The sequence below is a fragment of the Apium graveolens genome, chromosome 8 (genome assembly GCF_009905375.1).
Source record: "Apium graveolens cultivar Ventura chromosome 8, ASM990537v1, whole genome shotgun sequence".
Taxonomy (NCBI): domain Eukaryota; kingdom Viridiplantae; phylum Streptophyta; class Magnoliopsida; order Apiales; family Apiaceae; genus Apium; species Apium graveolens.
In genome coordinates, this window is record NC_133654.1 from 86,641,718 (window position 1) to 86,652,450 (window position 10,733).

Genomic DNA, 10,733 nt, shown 5'->3' on the forward strand with positions numbered 1-10,733 from the left:
GAATTTTGGACATCGGCTATAACTAGGATAGTTGTTCTAGAGAATGTCACTTCTATGGTGGTCACATGCACAATTGGAGGCCAGGAAATTGAGTTTTCAGCTGCTGATATGAATACAGCCCTGGGATTGCCAACTGAGAATTATGGAGAAATGCCAACTGCAGATGAGTTGAGTGAATTCATGGACTTCATCAACTACAGTGGCTCAATCAACTTAGCAAGCCTGAACAGAACAAACCTTAGGAAGGAATGGTCCTTTGTGTTTGACTATGTAATGAGGGCTTTCACTTGCAGAAAAAATGGCTTTGACAACATCTCAAGTGTGGTGCAGAAGCTGGTGTTCTCAATAGCTCATAACAGGCATCTGAATGTTGGAGGTCTAATTCTGGAGGAGCTGGCTACCAGGCTTACTATGCCTTTGAAGAATAGAGGTAAACAAATCTTTTTGCCAAGGTTTATTATGTCTACTTTAGCTCATAAAGTCAATGACATACATTTGTTAGCTGGTATTGATAGTAGTAGAATTGGAAATTGCAAGCAAGTGTCCAAAATTATATTTGGCTCACTTACTTCAAAGAATAAGGTGAGTGTAAGTCTCAGAATCACTCCATTTATGTTGGAGAGGTTCAGGAGTTATCCTTACCCTATGCCAGATATGAGGGCTCCTAAATTTGCTAATTCAGCTATGGTTCCTGAGCCAGTGGAAGCACAAACATAGGCACACCAACAGGGACCTTCCAAGGCTGCGACCCCTTCTTCTAAACCACTAGATGTTAGCAAACCAACCATTTTAGTCTCTCAAAAGACTGAAGTGAGTAAAAAGAAGATAAATGAACCTACCCTTGCTGTTGTAAATGAGCGTGAAACAATACTTACTGAACTAGAGTCACCCTTGGTCAAGAGACCAAAGAAGAGTAAATTACCTGAGCTGACCACTCAAAATACCTCTATGTCCTCCCAAAAGGGCACAATTGAACAAATAGGGAGTAAACAGTTACTAGATGCATCCTCTCAACATGGTGTATCTATTGAAAAGAGCATTCACCCCAATGCATCCTGTACTGAGTCAGCACAACCTGCACCTAGAGTGTATGGTAGAAGAAATAAGGATGGCACACACAGTGAGGGCACATCACTTGAAGCCCCCTCATCCATTCTGGGGGAGCTGCCGACACTCACAACTGAGCAAACTTCTCTAGTCTAAAATTTCTTCATCATATAGAGCACTTGAATCTGATTCCCAAGTGCACCAACACTCAAGTGACATGGTTCATGAAACTGTGCTCACCACCCAGAATCAACATCTAGATGGTGAGAGACTACTTACTGGGGTAGATCTTGATGACACCATCACAAATATGGGGATTTCATCAGTTTTTACTGAAGACCCCATGGTCACTTAGGCACCTTCATGTGCACAAACAGTCTTCACAGACTGAAAGGTTTGAGGGTAGTACTTCTGAGGGGGAGCTATCTAAATCCTCTCCAATTCAATTGGAGGTTCCTCAAGAAGGAACAACTCCCCTCATAACTCTAGCAGAAGCTGTATCAGCAGTCAAAGCTAGAAGAACAATTGCCTATGACAATGTCATAAAAAGGGCAATCTTATTACATTTATGTGACAGTGCTCTGCAAGGTGCATAAAGGTTTGAAGCTGGTGTACATGACAGTAACCCAGTCAAATCCTTTCCAATTCTAATGGAGGTTCTCACTACAATTGGAGGACAACACACTGCCACAACCACAGAGCAATCTGTGAGTCAAACCGTGACCCCGGTCATAGATGCTTATGCATTCCTTTTTTTATGGTGAAATGAGTTTGATTAGCCCTATATGGTTTTCCTCTAATCATATGATCACAGATTACCTCCTCTCAGCCACCTCTTATTTCTGTAGGTCAAACAACATTTGAGCCTTTCATGTGAGAATAAGAGAAAAGATTGAGTGAAAAACAAAGAATAAGAGAGGCAAGATCCTTCCTGGCAAAAGGAGAGGTAGATGAATGTATGGATTTAGTAATCCTTGTGAGGGAACTCTGACTCTTAAAAGTCATGAGACTAGTGCAGTGAGAATTGGTGAGACCACTTATTCAAAAGAACAGAGAGCTTAGGATTTTTATCACTAACAGATTCTTCTGCAGATCTAAGTGAAACTGCTATTGTTTAAAACTCATCACCATGAATCCCAATGAAGCTTGAAGCTGCAGACAATGTTCCAAATGGACAATAACAGCAGCTTGAACAATGTGCATTTAGCTGGATTTTTCTTCCCGGAGATAATGTCAAAAAGAGGGAGAATATATCTAAATGCCAAAACAGCTAATGGATGTTGAATAAATCTAAATGCAACTCAACAAAAGAAGACCTGATGAGAAGACTGGTTTTCGTTTCTGCATTTAGTTAAAGTTTTTGACATCATCAATCAGAACTTGTGCATAATTTCATAATGAACAAGTTGGGGGAGATTGTAATATATAATAGATGATGTCAAAGAATTATGTCTCAAAAGAATGTCAAAGATTACTGGAGGTAATAATATCATCAACAGCAGGCAAGAGCAGAATATCAAAGGATGGAAGATTTCTGAATATAAAAGCTGGCTCTTTGTCAAGTTATAGGATATGGATGTTAGCTAGATATCCTAAGCCAGATTTGCTGAAACTAATAGAGGCTCTAGCTGACACCCCCATTCTAGAAGAATTGGAAATACTTGTGCAAATTAAGAACATAACTGAGAAAGAATCAGACAGCTCAGCCTTTACTTAATTATTGTAAACTGTCCAATGTACAAGTGTTGTATCAGCTTTTGTATCATTTTATTTTCATTCTTTAACTTGGGGTTGGTCTTGTTAACAGGCATGAATTTGTGATAAGCAATCTTCTCACAAATTGGGGGAGATTGTTGTGCAAGACATGCCTGTATCATAACAAGACTAAGTCGTACTGACAACCCTAAGATTAGTTGTATAGTAACCTTAATCTGTAATTCATACTTGTAACACTTAATGTCTGTAAAATGTAAATGGAGCAGACTGGAGCATTTTTCTCTAAACAGTGTCAAGCCTAAGAATTCTATCTGGAAGAAGATCAAGAAGATCATGCCTCAGAAGAATTATGAAGAAGCTTGGAGTTGAATAAATCTGTTTGGTGTAAAACATTCTAAGTCAAGATCTCTAAAAGTCACATAATTAATGTTATAGAGAAATCATTCGAGAACTCCAGAATGACTTATCGAGAAGTCATTTAAACTCCAGAGAGTACCGACGGATGAGTAACATCTACCCGACGGATGAGCAATATCTACTCGACGGATGAGGAATGTCTACTCGACGGATAAACCATCACTACTCGACGGATAAACAACATCTACCGGGTATAGTGAACTCATGAATTGTCTGTCGAGAACTCAGAGATATCGACAAGTATACATTCATTAGAGAACTCTGAGTTATCGATAAGCCAAAGTCCATTAGAGAACTCTGAGTTATCGATAAACCAAAATTCACTAGAGAACTCAGAGTTGTCGATAAGTCTAGGCAACAATGAAGTTTCAGAGATATCGACAAGCCATCATGCCTATCGAGATGTCGAGTTCTCTACGGCTTAATTAGAGATCTCGAAGTGAAGAAATTTCTCTAAGTACAGAATTGCAGAACAGTTCAGTATCCAAGGTTGCAAATTAACAAAAAATTCACACAGCTGGATTGACAAGTCTACAAAAAGCAGCTTGAGAGATGTGCAAGATCAACGACAAAGATTAACTGACAGAGGAGATTAAAGTAATCACGGGAAGCTAAAGATATACTAAGCCAGAAATGGAAGATTTGCTTTTCTATAAATAGAAATGATAAGTGACAGTTTAGAAAAGATAATAGCATGTTTATTATCCACCGTGTAAACCAGCAGTTAACTGAGTTATAAAGTTAACACTGGTCCTCTAGTTAAGTTAAGAAGAACAATCAGATTAGAAAATTTTGTGTGTTCTCTCTCAAGAAAGAAGCTAAGTTCTAAAACAAGAACTTAGAGATTTTGTAGCAAAACACTGCTTGATTTTTAATATAAAATTAAGTGAGTTTTGAAGATCTTTGTTTTACATATTTGCTCAGCTATTTATGTTTAACATCCATTCTACTAAATCATTAACAACAACAAACTGCTAAAGCCTAAGTGGATCGAAAATCATACATTTAACCCAAAACACATTCACCCCCCCTCTGTGTTGTATTCATACCTAACAGCTTAGCGTATTCAGTGAACTTTTGCCCAGGTCCTCCTTTCTTAGGGGTTGAATCAGGGTTTTGCTCAGTTCTAGGATACTTGTCCTTAGCGATATATTCCAGATCAGTTTTCCGCTTCTTGCCTCCAGCGGGCTCGTTTCTCACCACGGTCTTCCTCATGCTCTCTTCCACCTTGATGTACTTCCCGACCCTATCTTGGAGCTACAACATGCTCTTAGGGGGCGCTTGGCCAAGGACATCTTGAAGAACTCATCCCTAGTTCCCTATTGCAGTGCTATCATTGCTACCTTATCATCAAGGTCCGGAACTTTTAAAGCTTCCTTCGTGAAATGATTCAGGTAGTCTCTCAAGGATTCCTTCGCTCCCTGCACAATGCTCATGAGGGATGCTGAACTTTTCTCATGTACTCTCCCGCTGATGAACTGCTTAATAAAATCCTGACTTAATTCTCTGAAGGACCCAATAGAGTTCGGGGGCAAACGACTATACCATCTTTGAGCCATACCCTACAGCGTTTGAGGAAAGGCCCGACATTTAATATCGTCATTCACGGGTTGCAACAACAGTGCATTGGAGAATGTCCTGACATGATTAGCGGGATCTCCCGTGCCATCATGAGCTTTGATAGTGGGCATCTTGACCTTCATTGAGATGTGGGCATTCATTATCTCTTCAGTGAATGGTGGAGTAGGATCATCAGGATCCCCAAAGGGAAGAAGATTGCTTGGATCAGCTCTTGGGACTACAACCCTTCTTTGTGATGGACCATCCAGGTCTATGATTGGAGGAGGATTCCTCCCCCTAGGCGGTAATGGAGGCCCGGGAACCTGGTGCGCCTCCAAGTCGCGCTTCAGCCTTTGAATCTCAGCCTCATGGGCCTTGATTCTCTCCTGCACTTCTTGGGGATTCACCCCTCGGGTGCTCCTAGGACGTTGGTTACCATCAGCCATCGGCTCTTTGCCAGCACGTCTCCTTCTTGGGGCCACTTCATCATCCGAAGATTCGGAGTTTCTCTCAGTATAAGGACCAGAAAATTCCTGATCCTCCGGGATAGGAGCTAAACCTTGTACGTAGGGGGTGTTTGCCCCCGTGCTTCACTCCGTCCAGCATGTCCAGTTCCTCCAACCTCGGCGTAAAGGGGCATCCCATAAGGGGGGTTAGTGGTCACAATAGTTGAATACTCGTACCTAATGGGTCGAGAATTCACAGGTGTTTGTAGTTCTTGAAGTTGGGGATTCGTACCTTAAGGAGCCGGGGGAACCATCCCTTGAGGTTGAGGTTCAGTTGCCCCTACCTGGGCTCCTCCTTAGGTGACGACATAGGTTGAATGTGGAGGCACCTCCACGGTTGACAAAATAATTTGGGTTGTCCCCACGGGTGTTCCTCCTTCAAGGACACTGCTTGTTCTTTGTGTTCTCGCCATGGTTGTTGTTGTGCCTTCCCACAGACGGTGCCAAATTTTATGAGTCAAAAACTAAGGTATAATAATTGATGTATCTATTACTAAGGAACGTGAGCTTCGAGGCTCGATTTGACTGCTCTTGTGTTTCGTGACTCAATCTGCCTTAACAAGATGCCTACGTACCTTGCTGATTGCCAAAGATCAAGTCAAAAAACATCGTTCGGATTCATGGAGTGAGGCCCTTTATATAGATGTTTGGGAGTCCTTAAATCGAACTTGGGTTAGGAGACTTGATGGGCAAGTCTCAGAGTCAGAATGGACTTTGGAGTCCAAGGAAGTAGGAAGTTGATTCCTTTTTCGATTTGATCCCTTGAGGGCTGATCTACAAGGATTCACGTCCCTATTAGGACTCATATTGACAGCTGTTTTCTCCCTTATTTAATTAATTACGAAATTAATTAATATTCAGGTTTGTGGGCCTTCTTTGTTCCATCAGCCCTGATCAACGTGTTAACCTTTTTGGTCTGAATGTCATACATCTTCTTATTGGTCTGAGTTAGATAAATTAAAACACAAGTAATAAAAACACAAGTCTTTAAAAACTTTCTGGGGGATTTGAATGTATCCACCGGATATATATATATATATATATATATATATCAAGAGAACCCTGTGAAGCTTGAATAGCTCACATCTTCTTACAAATATGAACAACTAAACTTACAGAGAAATGGTACAAGATACAACTTACAATTGTTTCTCTGAGAATGTATTTGTTTAGTCTTGTTGTATTCTACTTGCTACTCTTTGTTTATATATCACCGAGATTACATAGTAATAAGACAAGATAATAAAATAAAACCTATCAAGTCTAATACCATGCTGCTTCACTACTCTATTCCAGCATCTTTGAATATCTTTATAATAGCATGGAAATGGTAATGCTTCTTTGTTCTCAAAAACCCAGCTGAATAGGCTGCCATATTCCTTTTGCAAACACTTGACGCATGTGACTGTGTTGTCACTGTCAACAGATGTTTAAATTAATCATCCGTCGGGTACATGATTACATCCGTCAGGTTGCCTTGTTGATCATCCGTTGGGTAGCTTTGTTGATCATCCGTCGGGTAGCTATTTGATACTTGACTTCATTTCATTTATACAGAATTACAAGACATCTTATATTTACAATTAATCAACCTATTCTGCAAATCTAATTAAAGTCATCATGACTTATATGCTACTACAGAATCTATACAAAGGTGTTTGCATAAATGTGGTACATGACTTATTGTTACATAAGCTACTCACTCGATGGATGTCAAATCATCATCCATCGGGACTATATTGAGTCATCCGTCGGGACTATATTTGATTATCCATCGAGTGCTACATTTTTCACTAAGTTGAATATACTAAGGTGTTTTGTTAATGTAATCATCAAGTTCACAACATATTCCCAACAATCTCCCCAAATTTATGTCTACTAGAATTGTAGCCATAAATTAAGAGAAACTTGATGATAACAAAACACTCTAAAAATATAGATTTAAAAAGTAGTAAATAAAACTAAGAAGTGCTGCAAGATTTACTGAAAAATTTACAAGGCAAAGTGTACAAAGATTTGCTCACAATCATTTTCAAGGTGCTCCTCTAGTCTGAGCAGATTGATCTATTTCCTTGATTGTCTGGATTTCTTCCCAAGCCTCCTGTTGTTTTCTTCTATCTGATTTTGGAGCTGTCTGTGGAATTTAAGTTCATCAGATTCTGAAAGATCAGCATTCCTTGCATTTCTAGAAGAGTTTCATTGCTAGAGATGCTCAACTGGTCCTATAATCTGAAGAATCTTTTAACTCCCTTATCATCCATGAATTCCACCAGCCAGTAGGACCTTAGATGCACTCTACTCCCTGTGTAAGGAATAGTTAAAGTCTTTAGGAGTGCATCTTTGGCTCTAATACTCCTCAGTTCTTCAATCTTCTTTAGAACTAATCTTCTAGCTGTCACATTGAATCCAAAGTTGTTTTTGAAGGATGAATAAACTTTTATCAGTACAGAGTGGCTCTCTTGAAGAATCCTGTGAAGTGGCCATTATATCTCTTTCCTCCCTTGTACTTGAATACTAACCTTTCAGGTAGATTCCTGTAAGCATCAATTCCTTTAACTTCTTCCAGTTCATCTAGATAGAGGTTTAGATCAGAGAATTCCTTGATGTCATAGATGTACATGATATCTCCCTTGTTGACCTTGGTTTGAGCTTTGGTTAGGGACTTGGATCTAAGAGTTGAGGGCTTCACTTTCTTGACTGCTCTGGTCTTTATCTTCTTTGGCTTCATGAAATAAGGTAGATTGAGTTCAGGAATTGGTAGACTATCCCAGTTTATTGGCTCATCCTTTGGAATGATAGGTTCATCATAGAAATTCTTGGATGGATTTATCTTGAATTCTTCATGTGCCACAGAGGGCATGGATGTTTGAGTTGTTGTAGAAGTAGACTTTTTGGGAAACTGATCTTCCAATCCTTCTTCATCAAAGTTCACTTTTCTCTTGGAGTGAAGTTTGTATCTAAACCTTCTTTTCTGCTGTGATTCTTCTTCCATTTTCAGATCCTTAGATCCAGTGGTTTCAGGTGGTTGTTCAGGAATTTGATGTGTAGGCTTCACAGCTTGTAATTTGGCCAAGATAGTAGCTTGCTCCTTCTTTTGTTTGAGCATTTTAACATCTAGAGCAACTTGCTTCTTTTCTTGCTTACAAACTGTAAGTATACTCGATGGATAATGTTCAGAAAATCAACGGCTAGGAATGTAATAGATCTTGACAACAGCTTCTTCTTATCAGGCTTTGGTGTCTCATACAATGTGTCCAAAGGGTTCTTTAGTGAAGATCTTGGGTAGTTCACCTTTGGCTTCATGATTAGATCTGCCTTTGGGGATTTGATGCAGGATGTCTGGCCTTTTTCCAGATAGTTCATGCTCATATCATTCACAGATATTTGCCTGACTTGAGAGTGATGAATAACTGATTTTTCTGGCTTCTTTGCTAGACCAAACTTCTTTTGAATATCATCATCATTTTTCTCCCAGTTTATTGGACTAAACTGCTTCTTTTCAGCTGCTCTCAAAGTGGCTGTTGCTTCATTGATTAGATCAATGCCATCTTTAGTTGGTGGCTTTGTGAAAGCAATTGTTGGCACAATTCCTTTACTCACTTGAATATTGAGCACTTTTTGCTCCCCCTCACTCTTAGAGCTCGCTTTCTCCTCCTTTTTGTTATCATTAAGCTGAGTAGAGGAGGAGGTCTGTGCAGCCACCAGTTTCTGAAGCAAGTCTGTTTGTTGAGCTTGGTGTAGATGGATTGCTGTAAGAGAAGCTTCCATAGAAATCATTTTTTTGTCCAAGGAATCCACCTTGGTTACAAGATCAGAGTTTTTCCTGAGCTGTCTTTTGATGTCTATCATTGTTGTCTCTGGAAGTCTAGCTTCCAACTTGTCAGACATGTCTTTCTTGAGTTGACCAACTTCATTTTTGATGAGGGAGACATTTTGACTTCGTTGGTAGCCTGATATTTGCTGTAGTTGGAGAGATGCAAAATGTGCTTGCATAAGCTTCTTGGTGCTAGCATTTGTGGTTGATTGAAGTGCAGACTGCGTTTGGATGATAAGTTGGATGAGAGTGGTCTTGAAATAGTGTTCATCATACTTCTTTGAAAATGCCCAAGATGGCATGCCTGATCTTGAACTAGGGCCTACTTCTCCCCCTATGTCCAATGGCCCTTCTTCACTATCTCCACCCTCACCTCCAAAGAATTCCTCTGAGCCACCAGTCTTATAATCAACATCACCAGATGTTGAAGGCAAAGCTGTGATGGCATCCTTAGCTCTTTGCATGGACTGTGTGGTGTGCACCAAGTTTAGCATCCTTTCTTTATTGTCATTGCCCTGTCCAGCTAGAAGTTGATATGCTGGAATAGGGTGAGTAAATGCCTCAGCATCCAAGGAGCTGGAATCTACAACAGCTTGACTTTGCTGAAATAGTTCCTCCCGGTTAGCATCCTGGACATTCATTAACTCACTTGCAATGACACCCACCCTTATATCTCCTGTACCTGCATTTCTCTCATTATCTCTCTTTTCTTGCATCAAGGTCTCACCTTGGCTCCCCACCCTCACACCCTCACCTTCACCATCTAAGGTGGGACTCCTCACACTCACTTTTGCCAGTCCTGAAGAAATGGACTGCATTGGATCACTCTTTTTCTCTCCTTTTTCCTGGGAGCAACCCAGACTCTCACTCATGTCACTACCTTTCTTCAATCCTAATAGTGATTGCACAATTAATAAGTCATCTGCACTCATAATTATAGTTGAACTTTGGAGTTGTGCAGAGACACCCGACGGATGAGAAATATCCATCGGTTTAGTAATTTGACTATCCGACGGATGACTGCTCCTAGGCACATCCGTCGGGATACAATCACTACTTGATGGATGAACAATATCCATCGAGTGAGTAGAAATGAATGAGTTTGGAGTGGAAACTATTGTGGACTCTGTGCAGATTAATGAAAATTTGGGCACAGATGTCTCAACAGCTTCAGAAAGAAATGGCAAGTGAGCCAACAAATCATCTAGAAGATGATGCTCACTTGCATGGATTTTTGGCTTCTCCAACAAAGTTAAAGATGGTGAATATGGTTGTGATGTTTGAATCATGTCAAAATCCAAAGAGAGTGTGGGAGAATTTGGTGTTTGAGGTGTTTCAATTTGTACAGATTTTGGCCGTGACTCCACATTTGTTGGAGCCACATCAATTTGACTTTGAGATGGTGCAGTGACTGGGTCTTTAGCTCCAGTTTGCACTGTATGTGTACCCTGTGCATCCCCAAGGGTTTTAGATTTCTTCTTTCTTGTGTAGGTTTATGGTGAACTTCTGTCCCTACCCCTTTTGTTCTGTGCTCCTGGTTGAGATCTTGTTTTGAATAGTTACATCCTTTTGTTTCAATAGTTACATCCTTTTATCCTTATTAACAACCACAGTTTGTTGGGATACTGTGATGTGGCTAGGTTTTGGTACACTATGCTTACCATCCTTATCCT